Here is a 27221-nt window from a genome sequence, read left to right as displayed (position 1 = left end):
GGCTCAAGTATCCCCTCGAGCGTAAAGTTAACTTTCTTTATTTTCGCAAAGTTATGATCTGTCAGTTCGTTCATTGACGTCTCTGTTCACTGTAATAAGTATAGTGTCTGTGTTTCTCGACCGCACCGCAAAACCGTGGGATTAGTAGACGAAAGGACGTGCCTCTCCAATGGGAACCGAAAACATTTGATCGCAAGGTCATAGGTCAACCGATTCCTCCACAGGAAAACACGTCTGATATATTCTATACGACACTGGTAACGGCATGTGCGTCACATGAAGGAATATGTTGTCGACCCAACTAACTTGTACACTTGGCGAATTGGTAAAAAGATTATTCAACCTTGCCTGATTTAGGTTTTCTTGTGGATGTGATAATGACTCCCAAAAAAGTGATGAAAACATAAGAGTTTGTCACATAATCTGCAACAAATGAATGCAATAGTTTCACAGTCGCACAGTTTCCCCTGTGCTCTGTCAGAACATATTTTTTTAACGTTTTCAAATTTTTCCGTGTGTAGACCGTCAAATCCTGCATATGTCCAAGCAAATCTGAGCATGTCCTGGAATTTTGGAGAGCGAAGTTGATTATGTGTGAGTGCCTGAACTTTGATAATTGTCTGAAAATAAAAAATTAAACTTTTCACTCGAGGGAAGACTTGAACTAAGTACCTCTCGTTCCACAGCTGCTCACGCTAACCACGGGACCACAGCGCTCCTGAGCTCACACTATCCTTGATGTTGCCTATCTTCCGCATGGCATACTCAGTTTGTATATTTTGCTTATTTTTTTCATAGTTCCACACAACTTCTTCCTGTTTTCTCCATTGACCTGTGTTCAGTTTTTCAAGGCCTATGCACTGTGCCAACTTATAACTAAATCTGATGGGGGTGCGATGGGGAGGTTCCCTTGTTAGAGCCATTTTGGACCATTCGGTCAAACGGGCAATGGGGGAGACTCTCGAGTCAGTCTCCGAGGATACGCAGACAGTGAGGACGGAGGTGACGTCGTTGGACCTGCTGGCGAGTATACAGAGCTCACTTCTGAACTCTAGTTTATAGTCTGTCTGTGAACTCAAGAGCGAACAGCGCTTTTGGTGGGGGAACTGGCCTTTCCCGGAAGAACGCTGCCACCGGCCTACAGGGGCACCCACAATCTGTTGCCCGTTATCTGCCTAGAGGTGTAGATCGGCGTGCAGTGATATACGTCGTTTCTGTTCGTATGATCGTAGTTGCCAGTGTCAGTCAGTTAACTTTGTATAATTACTGATATACTTTGATATCCGGAAGTGATGGATAATCGTCTAGCATTGCAAGAAAATGTGCAGAATACGAAGAAGAGGAGGTATTTGGGGAGTAATGAGCGTTCGATTGTCTCTAATGTTATTACAGCGTGTATTAAAGAGGCGACCCAAAAAGAACTGTTGGCTAATATTACCAGTCCCAATCAAAGGGCTGCGATTTATGCAAACGTTAGCCTCGTCCAATAGCACGCATAAGGAAGGAACGCGAAAATAAGCCGCATGGTTTAGTGGAATCACCACAATGGAAAACTAATAATCTTGGGAGGAAACCGATCGTTATAGAGAGTTTCAAAATCACGTAAAACCTTTGATGCTTATGGAACATTAAATCTCTATCTCGGTCACTATTCACCTGATACTGAGACATATTGCTTGAAATTTGTGCGCAATAGCTATTCCAAACACTGCTGAAATTTTCTTCGAAACATGTACATCGATTCTGGACTTCTAAGCAAAAAGCTTGACATACGAGATGCGTTCACATATTAATTTTTATTTTTTGGTAAGAACTTTATTTGTTAATCTACAGCAATGTTATCCTCTTCAAAATATTCCCCATTACATACTATATACTTGTGCCAGTGCTTTTTCCAATTCCCGAAATTCTTTAGGAACTGTTTCTTCGGGGTAGTTAATAGGTCTTGTAACTGTGCATTTTTAATCTCATCCATGCTTGTAAAACCGCTGTTTTTAAGGCCTGCTTTGAAATGTTTATACCGCTTGTATGCCCTTGGTTCACTTATGACAGCCTCACCAAAAGCAATATTTAACATTTCTAAAAATTTCATACACTTCATTCCATTCCTATAACAAAATTTAATACAGATTCTCTAGTTTATTTTCATACACAAATAATCGTTGATGCTACCAAAACACATGTAACCTTTTTGGCAGCTGACAACAGAGTAAATAGCCAATATCCATAACATTGTACACATACTTTAGAGACATGTTTACGAAGGCAGTGACAAAAAAGTAGTGCAAATCGGACTAATACAACACGCAAAATTATAAATTTCTACTTACTTTTTAAACACTCTTCGTGTTGCAAAAATTGTTAAGTTTCTATGCAGTCCTTCAAAGAAAACTTCTACCTCTTACTAGAAACACAAAGTAAGAACAAGCCTCAAATTCCACAGATTGATTGCATTATATGGGGTTTGTTTTACGAATAGCAATAGAGGAACATGCAATACATTCACATAAACAGGCATTCGGTTCTATGTTTGTAGTATAATCCTGACTTCCATTCTTATCTTAATATTATTTACTCTATAATGTTGTGTTTCGGAAGAAGGTATCGTTTTTTGTATTCCTTATGGTCTCAATACATTTGTCTAAAACTGAACGCAGCCGAGACGTATCTGTACACGGCACCGCCACAGATTTAAAGCGCGCGCCGCGGCAGGGACGGTACTACGTTGTGAAACAGCGTGTAGAAGAGCCTTGGGACGTGGCAGGGTAGACATAGTGGGGACTCGCTCGCTCGCTCTTCAGTTTACCGACTGACTATAGTCCGTGCTCTAGGTTATCTTGGAATGCGACAGTTTTGTTGAGTTCTGGTGTTGGACGTATATGTTTACCTTGGGCTCCGCAGAAATGTCAGCATATTCCATCTACGCACAAGTGACACTCGGGACGACTGTTACAAACGCCAAAGGTACGGACTTGCTGCAGACAAGCCGTCGCTCCTTGCGTCTCTCCCGCCAATAACCTCCTCCAGCCTCGCCCGCCCTGCCACCTCCCCCACCCTCTCCCCCTCCCCCGCCCCCCTCGTCATTTAATTAACGGCATTCATGCAGCGCATTCCAGCAGTGCGCGTCTCTTTCGCCGGCTGCGCGTCTGTTGTTGTTGCCGGCGCGTTTCCCCCCTCTGCGCCGGCGGGCATACCTCGACCGCCCCCGCGCCGGTGCTCGGCCCCGGCCCGCGCGAGCATCTGTTTTCTCCAGGCCGCTTTTATCCCCCGCTACCTCTGCTCTCCGCTAATTCTCCGCCCGCGCCGCGCCGGCTGGAATTCCGACTGCAGCCGGACAGAGCTGCGCTACGCCGCCTTGAAATTTCGCCGCGGCCGACGAGCTCCGGGAATCTGGAGACGAGGCGCTGGAATGCCCACCGCCGCCGCTAGAGGCGCTGTCGGCGGCGGATTGCGCAGACTTGCTTACTTGCGGCACCGCGTGACGACTGCGCGGGTGTACTCAGAACGCTGTCCACACGCCCAAACACGTTTGTTTTTATTGCGTTGTGATTGCTCGCCATCAAAATAAAGTAGCAACTTAGATGTTGTTGTGGTCTTCAGTCCAGAGACTGGTTTGATGCAGCTCTCCATGCTACTCTATCCTGTGCAAGCTTCTTCATGTCCCAGTACGTACTGCAGCCTACATCCTTCTGAATCTGCTTAATGTATTCATCTCGTGATCTCTCTCTACGATTTTTACCCTCCACACTGCCCTCCAATACTAAATTGGTGATCCCTTGATGCCTCAGAACATGTCCTACTAACCGATCCCTTCTTCTAGTCAAGTTGTGCCACAAACTCCTCTTCTCCCCAGTCCTATTCAATACCTCCTCATTAGTTATGTGATCTACCTATCTAATCTTCAGCATTCTTCTGTAGCATCACATTTTGAAAGCTTCTATTCTCTTCTTGCCCGAACTATTTATCGTCCATGTTTCACTTCCATACATGGCTACACCCCATACAAATACTTTCAGAAACTACTTCCTGACACTTACATATATACCCGATGTTAACAAATTTCTCTTCTTCAGAAACGCTTTCCTTTCCATTGCCAGTCTACATTTTAGATCCTCTCTACTTTGACCATAATCAGTTATTTTGCTCCCCAAATAGCAAAACTCCTTTTACTACTTTAAGTGTCTCATTTGCTAATCTAATTCCCTCAGCATCACCCGACTTAATTCGACGACATTCTATTATCCTCGTTTTGCTTTTGTTGATATTGATCTTATATATCCCCTTCAAGACACTGTGCATTATACTCATTTTATTAAGGTCTGAAGCTCCTCTTTTCGTTCTTCCGTGTTTGCAATTTAAAAACCGGGTTGTTTCGAAATCAGCCTTACGCAAGCACAATTACTTTATTTTTATATTTGCCCAGACATGTTTCGACACCAATGTGTCATCTTCTGTGGGTTAAATTTTTATCTTCTGTAAAGTACAATATCACGTTTGTAATAATTTAACTACTGTAGGCCTAAGAAGTACAATATTTGCAATTTGCTTCGTTTCGTTTGGACAGTGACCTTAAAATTACATCGCTAATTGAATTAAAATTGAAAGAAAACAGCCCTCGGTCACTATTTTTAACGACTTAACCGGGTTTCAGCACTGCTAGGCGTGTCTTCCCCAGAATTTAAATCAAAGAATGGTCTATAACATGGTCACAGAATTACGACTATGACCATGTTATAGACCATTCTTTGATTTAAATTCTGAGGAAGACACTGCTAGCAGTGTTGCAACGCTGTTAATTCGTTAAAATAGTGACCGAGGGCTGCTTCCCTTCAATTGTAACTATTCACGGTCTCTGTAGGTGCAGCCATGTACAAAATTGTGCTAATTGAACTGCATTATTATACATCGATTTTAGCGCTCGTTTTCATCGTTTTTTTGACAGCATGTCATCTGCAAACTAGCCACGAAGAAAATTATTGCGTATTTGTGGAGAGCTGTTTCGAGGTTAGAGGTTATGTACGTTTCTGTACTTACATTTTCCGTCCTGTTTCCTGTCCCTGGTTGGTGTCTCAATCAGCTACTGTTTAGTGCATTGCTTTCACTCAGTTCTTCATAAGTTTCCGCTCACTATTTCACCTCACATGCACAAAACGTAGCGAAATGTGGTCTGAGCAGACACTTCTGACAGTACGCTCAGTGGGATGTATCATGTTATTGTCGTTCGTTGGTCTTGTGTGCGTTATGGCGCTTATTTTCGAATGTGTGTGTGTGTGTGTGTTAGAGAGAGAGAGAGAGAGAGATGGAAAAGAGGGGTGGAGGGAAAACCAAGAAAACAGAGGTTTTTTTTATTCTGTTATGATTTTTTGTAGGCAGTCACTTTTGTATAGTTCAGTGAGTGTTCCAAACAGTGTTTTGTTGCACAGTGTTGTAGTTTCATTATAGTTTTTAGGGTGAAATAACTTTTGTTTCGATGTTTTACAGAATCAAAATGAGACTCAATGAAGATGGCAAAGTGTAATAAACAGGTAAAGCTTTGTATTTTGGTACAGGCGGAGTCTTAAAATGCAAATTCAATTATCTGTTGCGAATCTCTGCTGAATACGTACAAGGTGTTTCCGAAGGGCATTTTAAAAATTTGGGGACAGGTTCCTTACGTCAAAACAAGAGAAAAATGTAGAGGAAACATGAGCTCTGAAATGCACACCTCAACAGCTATCGGCACTTGTTCCGTAGAAGAGATGTTTTTTACTGTAGCGAAGATGAACAAGTGCTCAAAACTCTTAAGGTATGCATTTTATAGGCCATATTTACGTTACATATTTTCTTTGTATCGGTCTATACTATCTCCTCCTAAAAAGTGGAAAGCAAGAGGTTGGGGGAGAAGAGCTGTGGTTCACAGTATCGAGGATGGACAAGTGCTCTTAACTCTCAAGGTATTCATTTTAAAGCCCAGGTTTACGGGACATTATTTCCTTGGTTTGGTGTAAGGAACCCGCCCCAAACTTTAAAACTTCATTCTGAAACATCGCCGGTCGCGGTGGCCGGGCGGTTCTAGGCGCTTCAGTCCGGAACCACGCGACTGCTACTCTCGCAGGTTCGAATCCTGCCTCGGGCATGGATGTGTGTGATGTCCTTAGGTTAGTTAGGCTTAATTAGTTCTAAGTTCTAGGAGACTGATGACCTCAGAATTTAAGTCGCATAGTGCTCAGAGCCATTTCTAAGAGAGGTTAGACACAAAGCTTTAACAGCCTGAAGTCGGCCAGTTTCTGCCAGAGCAGAAGTGAGGAGTGCAGCAACGAAGTGATTTACGAACAGTAATTATAGTGAACACATCTGAACTTGTTTCATTTTAAATGGGGTTACAGTGTGCAGGTCAAGCAAATTCCGCAATGGAGAGGCGTAATATAGGGGAAACGTGTTTTGTGACAAGTGGGTAGCGTCATTGTGGACAGTTAGCTTTCTTTTGTGAGACGAAGTTGTGGGTAACATTTGAGATTCACCACGAATTCCTTCGCCATTCGTTCTAACAAAAACACACACACACAAACACACACACACACACACACACACACACACACACACACTAAATATCATTCATCTTTCAAAACTTTGAAAATAAAAATGTTCAATGAAAAGGTTTTATACTATAGTTTAGTTAGGTGCTAAAGTTGTTGATAATGCGGGGGAGGGGGGGGGGGGCAACAGATGGCAGGAGGAGGGGAGAGCTAATGCCTGATTGCACTCATGGGGTAACGGTCTAAGAAAGGTTGGAAAAGGTTGGAACCACTGCACTAAAGCGTCTGAAGTAAGATAAAGGGGCGTGCGCTACAGGTGGCAATATACTCGTACAAGATACAAGCAGATGGATGATACATTATGTTGAATGGGTATGGGGAATGGGAAAAGAGGGATATTAGGGTTATATGTACCGTCGACGACGAGACCATTTGAGATAAGGCGCACACTCGAAATATGGAAGGGTACGGAAGGAAATACAACGTGTCCTTGCTTTTAGCCGTTCAGGGAAGCCACGGAAAACCTAAATCAGGATCGTCAGTCAGTGGATGGAACCGCTGTCCTCCGGAATGCGAGTCTACATCTACATACATACTCCCCAATCCACCATACCGTGCGTGGCGGAGGGTACCTCTTACCACAACTAGCATCTTCTCTCCCTGTTCCACTCCCAAACAGAACGAGGGAAAAATGACTGCCTATATGCCTCTAATCTCTCTTATCTTTGTGGTCTTTCCGCGAAATATAAGTTGGCGGCAGTAAAATTGTACTGCAGACAGCCTCAAATACTGGTTCTCTAAATTTCCACAGTAGCGAGTTCCTGAAGCATTTCCGTAACACTCGCGTGATGATCAAACCTACCAGTAACAAATCTAGCAGCCCACCTCTGAATTGCTTCTATGTCCTCCCTCAATCCGACCTGATAGGGATCCCAAACGCTCGAGCAGTACTCAAGAATAGGTCGTATTAGTGTTTTATAAGGGGTCTCCTTTACAGATGAACCACATGTACCCAAAATTCTACCAATGAACCGAAGACGACTATCCGCCTTCCCCACAACTGCCATTACATGCTTGTCCCACTTCATATCGCTCTGCAATGTTACGGCCAAATATTTAATCGACGTGACTGTATCAAGCGCTACACTACTAATGGAGTGTTCAAACATTACGGGATTCATTTTCCTATTCATCCGCATTAATTTACATTTATCTATATTTAGAGTTAGCTGCCATTCTTTACACCAATCACAAATCCTCTCCAGGTCATCTTGTATCCTCCTACAGTGACTCAACGACGACACCTTCCCGTACACCCATCGCGCCACCAGTTTAGGTTGAAAGTGGATGGATCGATGGAGGGATAGCAAGCGTCAGGAGGAAACACAGAAGTATCGGACGTGCAGCTGTCCCAGATAAAGATCTGCGATGCGGGCGGAGCATTCGCTTCCACGCCGTCATCCTCAGCTGTCCAGAAGTTGCCGACGTCCGTACTCTGCCGATTGGGATCACGCAATTAAGGCGCTTGTTTCCTTCTTATTTTTTGCTGACTGTTACGCCAGTGGAAGCGTCATTGTGCGCCAGTCATTCGTAATGGCCCGGCCGGAATGGTTTCCTTTGTGGCCATCCTTGCCTCCCCGCGCGCGCGCGTCGAGACGAAGGGAAATAGCGCCCGGCTCGGTGGGATGGGAGGGCAGCTCCTGAGAACCCCCGCCGCGCCTTTTGCGTCCCTCTGAGTACCCGCCGTCAATTAACATTCTCACTGCCGCGCCCGTCCGATCCGGCGGCGGCGCCGTACGAAGCCGGTTAATGGCATCGAAAACGCACAAAGAGCAGGGCTTCATGTTATTAAAACAGGCGAGTCACCTCGAATCCTTCTCACAACAGAAACCGATAAGCACCACAAAGAAAGTAGGACGCCTCCCTCAGTCACAGTGTTCCATAGTAAGAATGTGGAAGTCTTTAACATTTCTGGCTGAAGTACCCCAGCGACAAGACACCATCATTACCTTCACTGTGCGACAGAGATGTTAATGTTACAGTGCCACTTAAGTGGTCTTACTAAACACGCTTTTCCGAAATCCTTCACCAAAAAAGACGAAATAAATATTCCTGAATTCGAATCAAGAACTGCTGTTGTAATGTCTCTTGCAGCGGTCTCTCCGCGATATTTTCAGAAATTTTATAAATTATATAACTCAGTACATATCTCGAAATATCTCTTCTTATCTTACCGATTATTAATGCAAAGTAGTTTCAAGCCCAATTATTCCTTGGAGCGTCCATTTACTCCCTAGAATAGCATCTCTGATATCTATGTTTTCTCTTATGAAAAGAATGAAGGACTTCTTCTTGCCGATTAGTCGTGAAAGGAGGAGGATGTATATGTATGTATTATTGAGCTAGTCGCCATCTTGATGAGATTCTGTATGAGAAGGAATTTAATACATGAACTAAACTAAAGTAAGTGTGTTCCCGAATTATTTAACTGATTATTATTGACAGTGTCTGCTTACTACGCTGTGTTGCACGGGATCAGTGGGGAACGTCTGATTTACACTGGACGAACCTGCCGTTTTGTATGCTCAAGATATCCAGTTACTTCAAATAAATAGGCTAACACGGTCTTACCAGCAGATCTCCGGTCTTCCCCATGTGATCGCCGAAAGTTAATAATTATTACAAATGTTTTCAGGAGATCGACTGACAATTTTCGTCGCACCGAGACTTCGAAATTGCTTCACTGCCTTATGGAATTTAAGTTAAGCTCAATTTAATCAGGATAGAACAGTATTGAACTGTGTGAATGTGATAAGCCTGCTTTGTGAATGAAAATTCCCTTAACATACGCATGTTTTTACTATCCTGATCAGTGAAGCTAAATCAGGCCGGTGTGAGAGAGGTTTTTAAATTTTAGATTCCACAAAAAATATTAAACTGTCAATATGAGTAACTTTGAAATAGATGTCCTCGGTGTAGTGAAGCAGTTTAAATCATTTAAAAAAGGTAAGTCCTCCAGTCTAGAATGTATATCAATTAGATTTCTTTCAGAGTATGGTGATATACACTGAAGAGTGAAAGAAACTGGTACACCTGCCCATTATCGTGTAGGGCTCCCACGAGCGCGCAGAAGTGTTGCAGCACAACGTGGCATGAACTCGATTAATGTCTGAAGTAGTGCTGGACGGAACTAACACCATGAATTCCGTAGGGCTGTCCGCGGAGGTCTCTTCTGAACAGCACAATACAAGGCATCAAAGATATGCTCAATAATCTTCATGTCAGTAGAGTTTAGCGGCCAGCGGAAGTATTTAAACTCAGAAGAGTGTTCCTGGAGCCACTCAGTTGAAATTCTGGACGTTTGGGGTGTCGCATTGCCCTGCTGGAATTGCCCAAGTCCGTCGGAATTCACAATGGACGTGCATGGGTGCAGGTCATCAGACAGGGTGCTTACGTACGTGTCACGTGTCATAGAGTCTTATCTAGATGTGTCTGGGGTCCCATATCACTCCAACTGCACAAGCCCCACACCATTACAGAGCCTCCAGCAGCTTCAACAGTTCCCTGCTGGCATGCAGGATCCATGGATTCATGACGTTGTCCCTATACCCGTACAAATCCATCTGCTCGATACAATTTGAAACGAGATTCGTCCGACCAGGGGCCCTAATCTGTATCGTTCATAACGATTGGTGCAGTAGGTTCTTTATCCGAAGTTCCTGTTCAGTAAGCTTCTGAGACGTGTTACCGATCGGTCTTCCTTCTTCGACAACTGTACCGAGAGGTTTTGGATTTCGATATGGCCCTCTCGTTCGGTTCGGTGTGGTTTATTTACACCTAGAATTTGTTATTTTAAACGTATTGAGCGGTTTTAGATTCGGATTTAGTGGTTGTATTACTGAAGAATCACGAGGACGCGCCCAGGTGGAAAGTGAGTTCATAATACACTATTTTCCTTTGTTAGTAATAGGGTTTGTTTTGTTGTCACTGTGAATGATTGTAACAGAGAAAACTGTTTCTCCAATATTCTCACAAAACACCTGTTTTTTGGTAATTAAGAGTTTAAAAAATCATTAAATTTCAAAAGGTCAGCTATGCTTACGTATATCACATGAGTGTTAGCTGAAATTGCTAGTGGCTTCGCGTACTTTTTTCCGCAAATGGTTTACTTATTAATTATCGAAATGCGTTTAAAATTTTCAAGTAACAATGCAAAGGAATTTTGTGAAGCGTGATAGAGGAAACCTTCCAAAATTTCATGCATTTACGGCTTGCGCCCGCATCATTCGGCAACGAAGTTAGCCTGCGTCTCTCTCGACGGGAATAAAGCGCTGAAGGCATACAAGTTGTAGTAGCTAAGTTGGTAAGGCAACGAACTGTTGCCGGCACGGTAGCTCAGTGTGTTCGGCCAGAGGGCTAGCTGCCCTCTGTAGTAAAAAAAAAACTGAGTTAATCGATCAACAACGATCTTAAACGGATGTCTTACAACGTCCGCCCCGAGCAGATGCAGCGAATAAAACCGAATGAAATGAGATTTAGGAAAAAAAAAAAACTGCCGTGTCAAAGGTCGTAGGATCGCGTACGGCTGAGTACGAAAATATCTTTTTTTCCTCTTTGTATTTGTAACACATTCTGGGACTTCGTTAATCGTCAAAGTTAAGCATTTTTCTGAAATATTCGTTGTCATTTACACATAAGAGCGCGCTTTCTCAGTAACGAGTATCTTCGATTTCGCGACTTCCATATGTTTAAGAAAGGAAAGATGAAATTGCTGTGCGTGAAACAACTGACAGTGACATTTATACTTTTTCGTGACACAAACAATTCACAATTTTTTCTGAATACGTAACTATTCCCGAGAGTGTGGTAAGACAGGAATCCAAGAGCACAACCTAAATTATTGCAAATGAAACTAGCAGCAATCGTCTTTATACTCTAGCTTGTCACAAGTATTTATCTGCGTTCGAATCCTTATCAACAATAGACAGAGATGAAAGATTCCCGCCACAATTTATTTTAGATTATATCACCATACATGAAACATTTTGATTCATCAGATGCATGTTATAGAGACAACGAACTTCTATAGCTGCACTCGCCACACGCTCTCGAAAACGCATTTTTTTAAAAATTTTATTTTTATGAACCAAATCGTTGATGTATCATATAGGGAAGTAGGCTACTTCATCATTTGGATATGTAGGAGCGAGTTACAACCACTTTCTGTGTATCTTCTTATTCGTTGACTCTCTCTCAAACGATTTTTCTGGTTCGTGGAGATGTGTTCCATCTTTGCAACTATCTGAAGGCAGTTTGTTTATTGTCATACGCGTTTCGCTTCTTTCATTTGTGAAGCATCTTCACGAATAAAAGAACCGAAACGCGTATGGCAATAAACAAATTGCCTTCAGTTAGTTGCATAGACGGAACTTACCTCCATGAATTTTGAAGCATCTAAGGAACGACAGAAAACAGAAAAAATGACGGAATTTTTCAGCTGTTTCTATAGATGTTTTTGTACAGTGTGGTACTACACTCCATTCCTAACTCATATTTCGAAACGTAAAATCCAAAACAAGACGTCGATGTGAATGAGAATAAAATCACATAATGTGACATTTATGACAGTTTCCAGAGCACTGGAACCACGTGGTCAGCGAAATTTGAACAGTATTCCGCACTCTAACCACACTTTTCGGTACTGTGAAATTGTGAAGAATAGCGTGTCTGTCTCGGCTGGTAGCCGCTTTGAGTTCGTACGGCTGTGGCGCTGCAGTGCGCATGCGCGGATCTGAGGTCGATTGCTTTTGATTGGCTGGTGCGAGGGTAACTGACAACAGCTTTTCTGTTCGCTAGTACCGTTCGGCATCGCTTCCGAAATGCTTATAGAATATTGTTGGGGCTCTCCTTCGAAAACAAGACCGTTTAGTGCCCTCGCGTACCGACCCGATCGGCAAAATGGCGGAAAGATGCAGAATAGGCCACCAGGTAACATGTTTCCAGTTATCAACAGTCCAATGTCGGTGTTGACGGGGCCCAGGCGAGGCGTAAGGCTTTGTGTCGTGTGGCCGTCGAGGTACACGAGTGGGCCTTGGACTCCAAAAGCCCATGTCGATGATGTTTCGCTGAATGGTTCGCACGCTGACTCTTGTTGATGGACCAGCACTGAAATCTGCAACAATTCGCGCAAGGGTTGCACTTCTGTAACGTTGAACAACTCTTTTCAGTCGTCGTTGGTCTCGTTTTTGCACGATCTTTTTCCGGCCGCAGCGATATCGGATATTTGATGTTTTACCGGATTCCTGATATTCACGGTACACCCGTGAAATGGTCGTAAGGGAAAATCCCCACCTCATCGCTACCTCGGATATGCTGTGCCCCATCGCTCGTGCACCGACTGTAACACCATGTTGAAATTCAAGTAAATCTTGATACCCTGCCGTTGTAGCGGCAGTAACCAACAACTGCGGCAGGCACTTCTTGTTGTTATAAAGGCACTGCCGACCGCAGCGCCGTACTCTGAATTTGAATACGCATGCCTATACCAGTTTCTTTGGCGCTTCAGTGTATTTACTACATATGTTCCAATCTCTGTCTTCCTCTATTGTGTTTGCCCTCTACAGCTTCCTCTATTACCATGGAAGTTATTTCATGATGTCTTAATAGATGTCCTGTTAGCCTAACCCTTCTTCTTGTCCGTTTTCTATATATTCCTTTCCTCCCCGGTTTTATGGAGAACCACCTCATTCCTTACCTTATCAGTCCACCTAATTATAACATTGTTCTGTAGCACCACATCTCAAATGCTTCGACTCTTTTCCGTTCCTGTTTTCCCACAGTCCATGTCTCACTACCGTTAAATGCTGTGCTCTAAAAGTACATTCTCAGAAATTTCTCTCTCTGTTTCAGGCTTGTGGTTCATACTACTAGACTTCACTTGGCCAGGGACGCCCTTTTGGCCAGTACTATTCTGCTTTTCATGTCGTCCTTGCTCCGTCGTCATTGGATTTTCGCTAACTATCAGAATTCTTTAACTTCATCTGCGTCGTGATCAGCATCTCGGATGTTAAGTTTCTCGCTGTTCTCATTTCAGCTACTTCTCATTAATGTCGCCTTTTTCCTGTTTACCCATATTTCATATTCTGCACCAATTAGATTGTTTATTCCGTTAAACACATCCCGTTATTCTTCTTCACTTTCGTTGAGGATAGCAAAGTTATCAGTGAATCTTATCATTGATATGCTTTCATCTTAAATTTTAATCCAATGGGCTGAACCTTCTTTTATTGCCGTCATTGCTTCTTCTATGAATAAATTGAACAGTAGTGGCGAAAGGTTACATCCTTGTCATACACACTTTTTAATCCGATCACTTAGTTCTTGGTCTTGCAGTCTTATCGCCCTCTCTTGGTTCTTGTGCGTATTGTACATTAACCATTTCCTAACAAGCTACTCCTATTTTTCTCAGAACTGCGAACGTATTGCAGCATTTTACATTGTCGAACGCTTTTTCCATGTCGATAATTCCTGTGAACGTCTCTTGATTTTTCTTCAGTGTAGCTTCCATTATCAACCACAACGTCAGAACTGATGCCTTTATCTTTCCTAAAGCCAAACTGTTCGTCATCTAACAGATCTTCTACTTTCTCTTCCATTCTTCTGTATATAATTCTTGTCAGCAACTTGGGTGCATGAGCTGTTAAGCTGCTCTTACTATCTTCGGAACTGGTCTAGCGGTTCTAGGCGCTCAGTCCGGAACCGCGTGACTGCTACGGTCGCAGGTTCGAATATCCTGCCTCGGGCATGGATGTGTGTGATGTTAGGTTTAAGTAGTTCTAAGTTCTAGGGGACTGATGACCACAGATGTTAAGTCCCATAGTGCTAAGAGCCATTTGAACCATTATCTTCGGAACTGTGTGAATGATGTTTTTCCAGAAGCTTTGACCCATACTGGAATGAATTTGTATTTTCTTCCAAAAGAATCTTTTGAATGTAGGTTGTGATGAGAGACTGATCTGCTGCGTAACCCGTAATCTACGAGGGCTATTCGAAAAGTAAGGTCTAGGAAAGTAAGGTCGAGTCGGGTGCGAAATAGGAATCACAGTGAAAATGCGATGAAGCTTTTCACTTATGTGTTGGGCAGTGTCTCTAGTATGCCCGTCGATCGCGTGACGTCGCTCTTTTCAGTTCTGATCGCGCAATTAGCACGTAAAGATGCCTAGAAAATGGTGTCTCTCGCCAAGTACCTGTTTTGAGATTTCGCCTGATCTGAGGCAGCCCACATAACGTATATGTGATGCATTTGCTTCTCTATGACATTCATCGGCCGCACACTGTAGGGGCAGTAAAGACGCTCCTGTAGTGTTTTCGATGGGAAATGTTTGATCACCCACCATAAAGCTTGGACTTAGCTCCCTCTGACTTTCGTCTCTGCTCACACGAACTGCTGACTATGGAGACAACGTTTTGACACAGACAACGAGCTGAATACCAGCGTACAGGATTGCCGCAAAGCACAGGCGCCTAATTTTGTGACAAGTGTACTGGAAAGTTGGTACAACGCTACGAGAGATGTTTAAGCCGGAGTGGCGACTATGCGGGAACTAGATGGAAGTTGTAACCAACTGTTGCAAATAAAACATTTTTTATTTTCACTGTGGTTTCCATTTCTCGACTGATCGTACCTTAATAAACGAATAGTCCTCGTATGTTAGGATGGAAGGTATCGCTTTGTTTGCCAGTATGATATATCGCTTTTGTAACTTACAGATCCGTAGCGTTGTCCGCTTTCAATGTTTTATTGAAGCATGACAGTTTGATTCTGAGTTGTCAGAGTCAACGAATTTGATATCGCGTGGTTTAATGTTCTTTAATATTATTATTATTATTATTATTATTATTATTTTATGCGTGTTATGTTCTGATGAGTGCTTTATGTATGATATTTTGTACGCGTTATTGTTCATAGCACATGGTAGGCATAGAAATGTTGACTGTTTCTAGTACTGATGGCGGCAGAGTCGGTAAAAAATAATTGAAACTAGGACAACAAAAACGCGAATGAAAGTCCTACTTAGTTTTCCAGTAGCTCCTGCAGTCAATGGAGTCGTGCATGTTAGATGGCTTCTGTCGACGAGCAGCTCACAACAGCCCCTGCGTGGCAGACAACCCAGCTAACGCTGGCGCCTTGCGGGCAGCGTGCTGCTGCGGCACCCCGCTACTGTGTGCCGTATAGCTCGCGATAATCCAGGCGGCGCCTGTTTGAGTTTGCGTACAGCGGCGGGCGAGTGCCTAATCCTGTCGCGGTCTACGTTCCACAGTGCGCCGATGGGCCGGAAACCGGCAAGGGCGCAGCGCCTTAACGCAAATCTGTTCCGTCATCCCCTGCATCGCCGGGGTAAACACCGCCGTCTTACGTCGCTGCTCCATCCATTGCAGCTTACTGTAAGCGAGCAACTGTTTACTGATACTCACGTGCGTGCGGTAAGGGCGTACTTGAAATCTCTTCCATCCTCAGACGATCGCAGCTCGGCGTGCATGGACTTAGGGTAACGCCGCTGAGCTGGGTGTGATGGTTCTACCTCTATATGCCGACTGAGGTAAGCACACTGAAATCGCATTCGGGAGGACAACGGTTCAAATTCCCGTCCGGCCATCCAGATTTAGCTCTCCATGATTTTCCTAAATCGCTTAAGACAAATACCGGGATGGTTCCTTTGAGAGAGCACAGCAAATTTCCTTCCGGCCCTTCCCTAATCAGAGCTTGTGCTCCGCCTCTAACAACTTCGTTGTCGACGGGAGATAAGCTCTTAATCTTCCTTATTCTATATTAGTATCTGCAAATCACTGTGAAATGTATGGCAGAGAGTATTTTTCATTGGACCACGTATTAAGGCTGCTTCATATTTCATTCGCGTGTTTAACTTGGCGAAAGCTAATAGCTGTAAAGCCTCTCTGAGCTCTGTAATTAGTATTATCGTGTCTTCATAATTCCTACAGGAGCGTTACGAAGTGTGTTCTACTGAATTTGTAGATTTTTCACTTTGAACTTGTTCTTGAAACTTTGAAATTAGGTTTCCACGGTATAGTTTGGTCCGTCTTCAGGTGTCTGTCAATTCAGTTTTTTTGTTTTCCAAACAAACCTGTGATCATTCGTGTCGCCTTTCCTTGTAGACTTTGTATACTCCCATGCTAGTCCTATCTGGTACTGCCCACACCCATTTACAAGGGGCATTTGAAAAGTCCGTGCAAAAATAAAAACTACTTACGTGTTTGGGGAAACCTTTTTTATTTCAAAATAACTATTAGTTGCTGCAATCACCTCCTTGTTTGGATAAAATCTTTGTCCCACCAGCCATTTCTTCAAATTGGGGAACAAATATTAGTCGTAGAGAGCCAAGTCTGGAGAATAGGGGGGATGTGAAACGAGTTGGAATCCTATTTGCATTAATTTTGGGTCCAGAACTGCTGAGGTGTGTGCTGGTGCATTGTCGTGATGGCAAAGGACTTTTTTGCGGTCCAATCGCCAGCGTTTTTCTTGCAGGTCGGTTTTCAAACAGTCCAATAACGATGAATAATATGCACTTGTAATATTTTTACCCTTTTCCAGATAGTCGATGAGGATTATACCTTGCGAATCCCAAAAGAAAGTCGCCATAACCTTTCCGGCCGAAGGAATGGTCTTCATCTGTTTTGGTGCAGATTCTCCCTTGGTAACCCGTTGTTTAGATTTTTCTTTGGTCTCAGAAGTATAGTAATGTATCCATGTTTCATCCACAGTGAGGAAACGACGCTTAAAGTCTTGCGGATTCTTCCTGAACAGCTGCAAACCATCCTTGCAACACTTCACATGATTCCGTGAGCAATCGCGGAACCCATCTTGCTGATAGCTTTCTCATGTCCAAATGTTTATGTAAAATATTATGTACCCATTCATTCGAGATGCCCGCAGCACTAGAAATCTCACGCACCTTAACTCTTCTGTCATCCATCACCATATCATGCATTTTATCAATGATTTCTGGTGTCGTAACCTCCACAGGGCGTCCAGGACGTTCAGCATCACTTGCGCCCATATGGCCACTCCGAAAATTTTGAAACCACTTATAAACTGCTCTAATCGAAGGTGCAGAGTCACTGTAATGTTTATCAAGCATCTCTTTAGTCTCCTGACTCTGATGCTGGTATACAGGGTGTTTGCTATAACTTAAGACAATTAAATATCTCGAAAATGACGCAGTGTGCGATAAAAATGCTCTGTGTGAAAAGTTGAAATTAGTGAAGGAGACGTCTGTCTGCACTACAACTAGCCATCTCCTAACCACCCCTCTTGCGTGGAAGAGATCACTACTGTATTTTCAAATGTGAACCCCCCCTCCCCTCCCAATTTTTATTGCGTAGTTGTATGCAACGCCAAAAAAATACCTACGATTTTCACAAAAATTGTTTTTGATTAACTGTAATCGATAAAAATGTACTGTGCCTGTTTTTGTAATTACGAACCGACGCATTTGATTCTACATTTCACTTACAATATAAGTGTAAACATTTGTGATCTTGATCTAAGTGTTGAGATTTATGTTTGAAACTTACCATAATGTTGCAAATTTTATTTTAGAGTACAATATAGTTAGCCGTTTCAGTGTATAGTTAGAAACCAAGTTTAGCGTGATCCAGGAACAATGACGTGGATGTAATAGTTTTCTGTTCCCATCGGGATGCTTGATATTGTTGAGTCCCCTAGTCTCTCAGCATTGGTGTGCTTGATTTCGGAGAGTATCCGTGGCAGGTGCGCCTATTCCAATGAGAGCTACGGCGGTTGGATGGAAACATAGAGTGAAAGCAGTCATCTTCGTGACGGGGCTCGAGCGCTGCCATCGATATCATACATTCCTGTGGTTCAGGGGCTCACCACGATCAACCTCCTCACGGAACAGAAAACTTCGTTGCCATACAAACAGCTTATCTGCCAGAAATGACAGTGCCCAACCATATTATTTGTACTGTAGAATCACATTTGTAGCTCTCCAGTAACCTTTGCACATCAATATCAACCGTTAGAATACAAAGATTTACATTTACATCGTAAATGAAAACTAGAGTCAAATACATTGGGTCTTAATTGCAAAAGCAGACACACATCATATTTGTCGATTATAGCGCCATGTACAACGAATGGAAAGCAATGGTTTGAGTAAACCGAAAGTATTTTTTTGGCGTAGTATTCGAATATGTAATAAAAATCGGAGGGAGGGAGGGTGCCATTTGAAAATATAAAGTTGAACCCGTCCACGCAGGACTGATAGTTAGGAGATGTCCATTAACAGCGCAGACATGTGTCCCCTTTACGAACATTAACTTTTCTACTAGAACTTTTTATCGCAGGATGCTTCGTTTTCAAGATATTTGGTTGTCTAAAGTTAAAACAAACAATACGGATAAGCAACAGCCAACAGGTTATTACAGCGTTGGCGTTTTTCCAACGTGCGTTCGTTAAACGCAGAAAAGTGAGCTATGGTGTCGTTTTTAGCAAATACGGCCAAACTGGAGGGACGTGGTATTATTCTTTTCTTGGCTGCCGAAGGACAAACACCGGTAGGCATTCTTCGGAGAATGAAGAATGTGTGTGGGGCAGCTTGTCTGTCGAAAACCATTGGGGGTGCGACAAGGGGTGCCGTTGCTTCACTATAACGCACGTCCCCGTATCGCAAATGTTATGGCATCTCAAGTGGGAGGCATTCGAGCATCGCCCTACAGTCCTGATCCTTCCACATACGGTTGCCATGCCTTCGGTCCCTTAAAAAAGGCCTTGAAGGGTCGATGATTCCTGCCGGACGAGGATGTGCAGCAGGCGATTTTGCCTGATTAGCATACCTATTCAGGACTGTACGGGCTTCGAACGGGAACTTTTTCCTCACCCCTTATATAATCTATAGTGGGCCACGCGAGTGTTTCGTGAATTGATTCCATTTTCGTATTATTCTATCCATGATATGAAAACTGCGTATAAAACTTGTGTAGCGGACCTGATAACCAAAAAATGGTTCAAATGGTTCTGAGCACCATGGGACTTAACATCTGAGGTCATCAGTCCCCTAGAACTTAGAACTACTTAAACCTAACTAACCTAAGGACATCACACACATCCATGTACCTGATAACCACTACACTATTAATGCTTGTAGTGAGGGTAAATATAAGTAATTTGCTTTATTTGTACCAGTTTAGATAGTTGTGCAACGTACAGTCCTTTCTCCCTGATCACTACTACTTTTATTTCGGCAGCAGTATTGTAAGTCTCAGGATATGCATTAACTGCTTCAGGCCGGCAAGTGTGGCAGAGCGGTTCTAGGCGCTTCAGTCTGGAACCGCGCGACCGCTACGGTCGCAGGTTCGAATTCTGCCGCGGGCATGGATGTGTGTGATGTCCTTAGGTTAGTTAGGTTTAAGTAGTTCTAGGGGACTGATGACCTCAGAAGTTAAGTCCCATAGTGCTCAGAGACACTTGAACCATTAACTGCTTCAGTTTCAGGAGACCAATTCCCGATAATGGATCAGAGAAAAATACCAGTGTGATAATTATGTTAACACAAACCCTGAGGAGTACGAGGATGAGATGGTGGTGCTTCTGGGTGACAGCAACATCTCGGTCTTCGTCATATTCCAATTTCACCATCGGAACTCTAAACTTGGGTGTCAGTTTTTCTGTAGGGCAAGAGAGGTCAGGAAGATAACGAAAGGAGGGTCTTTTTTTTATTTCGTAGCGTTACATCGTTAACGAATTCTCGACAGCGTCATGTGCGTGAGCAGATAAAGTGAATGGTTGCTGAGGTCAGGGATGAGGGGACGACAACTGTTAATCCTGCTGTCCTCCTTCCAGAAGTCTCCGAAGGCCCGTCGAAGAAATTAGCCGAAGCCTCAGCAAAGAATGAGTGTTCTCTGTGCGAGGCGCGCTGTTCCTCAGAGAACAAAGTTCTCCAGGCCTTTCTTCGGGAAAAGCTAATCCCTCTCCTACTTCTCATCCTCCAGGCGCTGTCTTTGAAACCTGCCATGCAGCTGAGTAATCTTCAGTATCTGTGTACTTCCTGATTAAGTTTTGGTTCCTATCCTGCTCGTAGTAAGTACGTAAATACACCAGACCGGCATGGAATATGAGTTGGTATAGCTGAAACCTGCAGCATTACCTGGATTTACTGCTTCACGTTCTAGGTTAATTGTTCTTGGCAGATAACACTGCGCAGCAATGAAAAATGTAAACTGCGCGTAACTGGCTAATCATTATCAGATCCACATTGCTGGCAACAAATATCACAAATAAAACTGAATCTTAACTCTGTTTTTTAGAAAGGTTTTTATCCATAAACTAAAATAGAAGAAATTTAGAATAAATTTCTTTTGTTACTGGCTATGATCACAAAACATTTTGGTCCTTAGACTAGCGGTTCCAATCACCGATGATCATCTTCAGATCTGCAGAAAAACATAGAAAAACCAAACCAATTAATAGAAATTCTACGTATTAAAACAATAAATTACACCAGACTGAAAAGCATTGCCGGCCGGAGTGGCCGAGCGGTTCTAGGCGCTTCAGTCTGGAACCGCGCGACCGCTACGGTCGCAGGTTCGAATCCTGCCTCGGGCATGGATGTGTGTGATGTCCTTAGGTTAGTTAGTTTTAAGTAGTTCTAAGTTCTAGGGGATTGATGACCTCAGATGTGAAGTCCCATAGTGATCAGAGCCATTTTTTTTGAAAAGCATTACTTTTTTGCATGTGGAAAACGCACTTAAAATAAAAGCACGAAAAAATTAAAAATTATTAAAAAAATAAAGGGTTAAGTAGCAATACGTGATTCTGAAAAACTCTTGCGATGATTTTTTTTTCAAAAATTAATAACTTATGAAAGAAGAAGAATATGGAGTTAACACAATAAAGTAAGATTGATGAAACAACCAGGAGAACGGCCAAATGGATGAAACAAAAGAGAAGTAATCAGCACCCTCTGACAGCGTAGCCGCGAGACTGGAACATAGAAGTGGTCGGAGAAACCTAACAGCACGTTACAGTAGTCGCTGAACTGCGTCACTTGAGGTAATGTAAAGGACGACGCCCAAGAAGCGGAACCCTTTATGGTAATCATTTGTGATGTACCTGTTACACTAAAAGAAAATGACATTTACGAAACAATGAATCAACAAAATTTTGAGGACATGAACATGGAAACATTCAAAAACAAGTTTAAGCTGCGTTTTAAAACTGGACCCTGGGAGCGAGATGTCGTACATCACGCTGCCGAGGTCTCTGGGAAGATGTGGCGCAGGCTCACCACTATGGGCAGGATATACATGGGCTTTCTTGCCATCAATGTGAGGGATTACTTAGTAATTAGAAGGAAGGTCAGCGTTGGCCGTAATTTTGATGGTTTATTGACAGCAAAATCGATTTTCAATCACATAGTGATCATCGCAACAAATCGCGCAAACCTGTACGATCCCCCGCGTGTCGGCCGGCCGCACATAATATTGACGCGCGATGTTGGAACGTGCGGACACTCTCATTCGAGGTGATCGACTAGGCGTCTTCGTTGTTTGTGCTGAGACACTCGTCCGCCAATTCGGGTACTCAAAGTCGGTGAGTGTCCACAGGGTTTCTCGGTGTCCAACAGAGCACTATAAAAAGCAACGAAGGACCATCTGTGCAGAACTGCTTGCGCGTTACAATTTTTTTTTTCGAACATTGTCACAGTGGGTCCAACCGGAAAAAAATCCGTGGAGTGGCTCCGCACCACCTTTCCTCTGAAGAAAACATTCAAAGCCGAATCTTTAGCCGGTAAAGTCATGGCGACGGTCTTCTGGAACTTTGAAGGGGTTATTCTTTTGATGTCCTTTCTCACGATACAGCTATAAAAAAAAAAAACCTCCATCTTCAGGTCACGAGTGGCCTACCGAGACCATCCGACCGCCGTGTCATCCTTAGTGGAGGATGCGGATAGGAGGGGCACGTGGGGTCAGCACACCGCTCTCCCGGTCGTTATGATGGTATTCTTGACCGAAGCCCCTACTATTCGGTCGAGTAGCTCCTCAGTTGGCATCACGAGACAGAGTGAACCCCGAAAAATGGCAGCAGCGCATGGCGGCCTGGATGGTCACCCATCCAAGTCTCGACCACGCCCGACAGCGCTTAACTTCGGTGATCTCACGGGAACCGGTGTATCCACTGCGGCAAGGCCGTTACCTCATGATACAACTATCAACTCAGAAAATTGTAGAAAAGACTTTAGCGTGCTCATCGCCACAGAAATGCAAACGAACTTCTCCTTCTCCATTTGTCCGTAGCTCGTGATCTCGCGGTCGCGTTCTCGCTTCCCGAGCACGGGGTCCCGGGTTCTATTCCCGACGGTGTCAGGGATTTTCACCTGGCTCGAGATGACTGGGTGTTTGGGTTGTCCTCATTTCATCGTCATTCCTGAAAGTGGCGCGATTTGACTGCGCAAAGGTTGGGACTTCGTACGGGCGTTGATAACCCCGCAGTTGAGCGCCCCACAAACCAAAAATCATCATCATCATCATTCTCCATTGCAACGCAAGACACGACACAACTCTGTGCCCCCGGAGGCGCTCGCAAAACTTTTCTGTTCTTCCTCGTCCACCCAGCTGCTCGGATCTCGCACCTTCCTAATTCCATCTGTTCAGCTCAATGAAGGATGCACTGCGCGGGGTGCAGTACGTGGACGATGGGGAGGTTATTGATGCAGCGAGATGCTGACTGTGACATCGACCAGTAGAATGGTACCATGGTGGCATACGGTCCTTCCAGTAAGGTGGCTTAAAGCCGTCGCGCTGAACGGAAATTATGTAGAAAAATAGTATTTTGTAGCCAAAATGGTGGGGAATAATGTGGTGTATTGGAATCCCGAATAAGACCAACCTGGTTTAAGAAAAAGACTAGTTACATTACCTATTCAACGCCCATCGTAAAAGGAGATCATGAAAAAATAATGAGTTTACGAATACGTGCACACACACACACACACACACACACACTTGGCTCATTTAGTACCTCGTACTGCACAGCACAGCCGACACTTGTTTCCTTATTCCAAAATATCCGGTTTGGAATCCGTTACCATCCGTACAATTTGGATCCTATACATTTCCAATTCTGAAGGTGGCAGGGGTAAAATACAGGGAGCGAAATGCTGTTTACAATTTGTACAGAAACCAGATGGCAGTTATAAGAGTCGAGGAGCGTGAAAAAATGGTTCAAATGGCTCTGATCACTATGCGACTTAACATCTCAGGCCATCAGTCCCCTAGAACTTAGAACTACTTAAACCTAACTAACCTAAGGACATCACACACATCCATGCCCTAGGCAGGGTTCGAACCTGCGACTGTAGCGGTAGCGCGGTGCCAGACTGATGCGCCTAGAACCGCTCGGCCACAACGGCCGGCGAGGGGCATGAAAGGGTAGCAGTGGTTGGGAAGCGAGTGAGACAGGGTTGCAGCCTATCCCCGATGTTATTCAATCTGTATATTGAGCAAGCAGTAAAGGAAACAAAAGAAAAATTCGGAGTAGGAATTAAAATCCATGGAGAAGAAATAAAAACTTTGAGGTTCGCCGATGACATTGTAATTCTGTCAGAGACAGCAAAGGACCTGGAAGAGCAGCTGAACGGAATGGACAGTGTCTTGAACGGAGGATATAAGATGAACATCAACAAAAGCAAAACGAGGATAATGGAATGTAGTGGAATTAAATCGGGTAATACTGCGGGAATTAGATTAGGAAATGAGACGCTTAAAATAGTAAAGGAATTTTGCTATTTGGGGAGCAAAATGACTGATGATGGTCGAAGTAGAGAGGATATAAAATGTAGACTGGCAATGGCAAGGAAAGCGTTTCTGAAGAAGAGAAATTTGTTAACATCGAGTATAGATTTAAATGTCAGGAAGTCGTTTCTGAAAGTATTAGTACGGAGTGTAACCTTGTATGGAAGTGAAACGTGGACGTAAATAGTTTAGACAAGTAGAGAGTAGAAGCTCTCGAATCAGAAACGTACAAATTTACAGTAGTCTTACACATCAATAAATATGTACATATACACTCCTGGAAATGGAAAAAAGAACACATTGACACCGGTGTGTCAGACCCACCATACTTGCTCCGGACACTGCGAGAGGGCTGTACAAGCAATGATCACACGCACGGCACAGCGGACACACCAGGAACCGCGGTGTTGGCCGTCGAATGGCGCTAGCTGCGCAGCATTTGTGCACCGCCGCCGTCAGTGTCAGCCAGTTTGCCGTGGCATACGGAGCTCCATCGCAGTCTTTAACACTGGTAGCATGCCGCGACAGCGTGGACGTGAACCGTATGTGCAGTTGACGGACTTTGAGCGAGGGCGTATAGTGGGCATGCGGGAGGCCGGGTGGACGTACCGCCGAATTGCTCAACACGTGGGGCGTGAGGTCTCCACAGTACATCGATGTTGTCGCCAATGGTCAGCGGAAGGTGCACGTGCCCGTCGACCTGGGACCGGACCGCAGCGACGCACGGATGCACGCCAAGACCGTAGGATCCTACGCAGTGCCGTAGGGGACCGCACCGCCACTTCCCAGCAAATTAGGGACACTGTTGCTCCTGGGGTATCGGCGAGGACCATTCGCAACCGTCTCCATGAAGCTGGGCTACGGTCCCGCACACCGTTACGCCGTCTTCCGCTCACGCCCCAACATCGTGCAGCCCGCCTCCAGTGGTGTCGCGACAGGCGTGAATGGAGGGACGAATGGAGACGTGTCGTCTTCAGCGATGAGAGTCGCTTCTGCCTTGGTGCCAATGATGGTCGTATGCGTGTTTGGCGCCGTGCAGGTGAGCGCCACAATCAGGACTGCATACGACCGAGGCACACAGGGCCAACACCCGGCATCATGGTGTGGGGAGCGATCTCCTACACTGGCCGTACACCACTGATGATCGTCGAGGGGACACTGAATAGTGCACGGTACATCCAAACCGTCATCGAACCCATCGTTCTACCATTCCTAGACCAGCAAGGGAACTTGCTGTTCCAACAGGACAATGCACGTCCGCATGTATCCCGTGCCACCCAACGTGCTCTAGAAGGTGTAAGTCAACTACCCTGGCCAGCAAGATCTCCGGATCTGTCCCCCATTGAGCATGTTTGGGACTGGATGAAGCGTCGTCTCACGCGGTCTGCACGTCCAGCACGAACGCTGGTCCAACTGAGGCGCCAGGTGGAAATGGCATGGCAAGCCGTTCCACAGGACTACATCCAGCATCTCTACGATCGTCTCCATGGGAGAATAGCAGCCTGCATTGCTGCGAAAGGTGGATATACACTGTACTAGTGCCGACATTGTGCATGCTCTGTTGCCTGTGTCTATGTGCCTGTGGTTCTGTCAGTGTGATCATGTGATGTATCTGACCCCCGGAATGTGTCAATAAAGTTTCCCCTTCCTGGGACAATGAATTCACGGTGTTCTTATTTCAATTTCCAGGAGTGTATATACACAAATTGTATTTATATTACTTGTGCCCAGTACTTTGCAACCTCCAAGACGCTTGGAGTGGTTTGCAGGAGATCAATCTTCGTGCAGGATGTAGGGCACAATAAGCACTGGAGCATGTGGCTTGTGGTTTGTTCTTGTCCACAATCACAGGACGTATCTTCTGTTATGAAGCCCCATCTCTTCAGGTTGTGTCTGGGTCGTCCAACTCCTGATCGTAATCTGTTTAAAGATTTCCACACCAGCCAGCTCTCGTTGTGTCCAGGTGGTAGTTCTTCAGCTTCTGGCGTCTGCAGGTGAGGCGTCGACTTCTTCCATAACTACAGCCTTGCCTTCTCTGGTGAAATGGTGAGCTTCTCGGATGTTCTGAGGAAGCTCTTTCGCGATCTCAGCCGTTGCTGTGGTGGATAATGCTGAAGATTAGATGGGTGGATCACATAACTAATGAGGAGGAATTGAAAAGAATTGGAGAGAAGAGAAATTTGTGACACAACGTGACTAGAAGGAGGGATCGGCTGGTAGGGCATATTCTGAGACATCAAGGGATCACGAATTTAGTATTGGAGGGCTGCGTGGAGGGTAAAAATCGTAGAGGGAGACCAAGAGATGAATACACTTAGCGGATTCAAAAGGATGCAGGTTGCAGTAGGTACTGGGAGATGAAGAAGCTTGCACAGGATAGAGTAGCATGGAGAGCTGCATCAAACCAGTCCCTGGAGTGAAGACTACGACAACAACATTTGGGGGACGTTATATGTATGACAGGTGTTATTTTATCTCTTTTCTGTAGTTTTTTTTTTGCTCAGGTGTATCGTAACGACTGATACAGTGGCGCAGCGTCTCTTCTGAGATCTGGGCGTAGAGTCTGTGTCTCCAGGAACAGAGGTGGAGCGAGACTGGAGGCAGACTGGGGTGTGGCGACAGGTCCTGGGCGCTGGGAGCTCTTCTGCTCGCGTCTGTTCGCCTCTCCGCGCCCCCTAACGAAGCCGGCGGCCAGGTGTAATGCGATTAGCGCGCTAAGACAACTCCAGCCCGCGGGCGCGTCAAGTCCGCCCAAAACTCGGCGCCCGCGCGAAGAAGCAACTTCCGCACTCGAGCGGGGCGCCAACTTCGCGGCCTGCGCCCGAAAATTGTGTGTGAGAGAGAGAGAGAGCACTCGCGGCGCCGAAATTATCCCGG

At 44.6% G+C, this 27221-nt stretch overlaps 1 protein-coding gene and 1 pseudogene across 1 annotated transcript in view; one reads left to right on the top strand and one right to left on the bottom strand.

Moving 5' to 3' along the window:
* Positions 1–27221, top strand: part of LOC124545759 — a 198383-nt gene that overhangs the window by 55724 nt on the left and 115438 nt on the right. The window lies entirely within an intron of this gene.
* On the bottom strand, positions 22630–22747 carry LOC124546291 (annotated as a pseudogene).

Source organism: Schistocerca americana, chromosome 8, assembly GCF_021461395.2.
Source record: "Schistocerca americana isolate TAMUIC-IGC-003095 chromosome 8, iqSchAmer2.1, whole genome shotgun sequence".
Classification (NCBI taxonomy): domain Eukaryota; kingdom Metazoa; phylum Arthropoda; class Insecta; order Orthoptera; family Acrididae; genus Schistocerca; species Schistocerca americana.
This window is presented reverse-complemented; position numbering and strand designations above follow the sequence as displayed.